Genomic DNA, 1843 nt, shown 5'->3' with positions numbered 1-1843 from the left:
GGTCAGAAGTCCTCTCTTCTGCTTCTGCAAGCTTGCTGGTTAAACTCTCTGTTGTGTTTTTCACTTCATTGAATGAATTCTTCAGCTCGGCAAGCTCTGCTACATTCTTTTTCAGGGCATTGATTTCCTTGTACATTTCTTCTCTCAGGTCCTGTATACTTTTCCTCATTTCATTGTGTTGTCTAACTGAGTTTTCTTGTATCTCATTTAGTTTCCTTAGAATTATCACTTGAAATTCCTTGTCAGACATTTCAAGGGCTTTTTGTTCTATAGGATTTAGAACTTGAGGGTAATTATCCTTTGGTGGTGTCCTTTCTTGATTTTTCATATTTCTGGTATCTTTCCTTGGTTGTTTATTCATTGTTGCAGGAGATTTCACGGTCCCCTGGTTTGACACTGTTCTCTGGCTAGGATGCTGCTGGGGCTGTCAATTTGGTATGGCTGCCTCAGTGTCTGCTTGGTTGCCCACTAGTGTCTAGGGTGCGTGGTTGCCTTGGGTCTTGGGCCTCTCCAGGGAGGCACCTCTCTGGTCAGCACACACGTGACTGGGCTGGGGATGGAGTTGAGCATTGGCGGTGAGGCCTACCTACTGGGTCACGCGCTGGCACCACCGGGCGTGTGGTATCCGTGGAACTTCTGCTTCTTCAGCTGGGCACCTCTCTGTTCTGCATGCACTCAGCCGGGCTAGGGATGGAGTCATTTTGTGGTGGTGAGGCTAACCTGCTGGGTCATGCACTGGCACTGCAGGACCAAAGATTCCTGGATGCCATAAGGTTGCTATCATCTTTAATGTTCATTCATTCAGCAAGTATGTACTGAGCATCTACTACATACCACAGCCTGGGTCCTGGGAATATAGCAATAATAGAAATAGGTAAATGTCCTTGATATAATAGAGTTAACCCTAAAAGAGATGGAGATAAAAACTGTGTCCTTTTAAATTTGCCTATAGTCCGTGCACATTTAGGTCCCAACATGCCTTCATTCCCACTGACTCCAAAACTCACATGTCCGGCAACAAGCTCTAGCATGCTGAGCAGGCCCTCTTGTCACCTGATCCCAAAATGGGCTGACAGGAGGAGGCCTAAGTCCTGTCAAACCATGCTGTTCCTACAGCCAGCTTCGTCTCCCTCATATGCCAGGCTTCCGCCTACTGCTTGTCTCTCCTTGCACAGAAAAGAGAAGCCTTTTTTTTGTTTGATTTTGAGATACATGGATTTCTGAGACTGGAGCGTTGTCTGTCTTGTGATAGTCTTTTTGGATAGTCTTTCTCCTTAATTAAGTCTTGATTTGGTTTTTCATTTGAAGTACTTTAGATCAGGAAACCCCCCACTTTCTGAATGCTGGGCACTGGGGGAAGGTTGAAACCCTACAGCTGTAGCCCATGTGCAGGAACTCTTCCCAGAGCATTCACAATATTTGAGATGTGTTTATTAAAATTCTCAGGTGCATATTTGACACTGGAAAAAAATTATGTCAGGTCAATTTTTGAGTGAGTCCCTAGAGAACTTTGAAATGTAAAAGGCTGTGGTATCCCTAAGGCAATTGAATTCCTATTTTAGCTGATTTAAGAAATAGCAATGGTAGAGAGGAGATCCAAAGTCCTGAACAGAAGGAAATGATTATGGTCTGTAATGATGAATATGCTAATTATCCTGATTTGATCATCACATATTTTACACAGGTATGGGTATTCAACTCTTTATCCCACAGATATGTATAATCAATTACATGCATAGATGAGCCCCATATATTTTATTTTTTAATTTGTTTTTTTTTTTTTTTTGCTTTTTTTACTGAAATGTAATTTATTTCTATTTTTTCCAATTTCCTTTATGATTTC

The sequence above is a fragment of the Galeopterus variegatus genome, unplaced genomic scaffold (genome assembly GCF_000696425.1).
Source record: "Galeopterus variegatus unplaced genomic scaffold, G_variegatus-3.0.2 Scaffold14128, whole genome shotgun sequence".
Classification (NCBI taxonomy): Eukaryota; Metazoa; Chordata; class Mammalia; order Dermoptera; family Cynocephalidae; genus Galeopterus; species Galeopterus variegatus.
Note: the sequence above shows the minus strand (reverse complement) of the source record.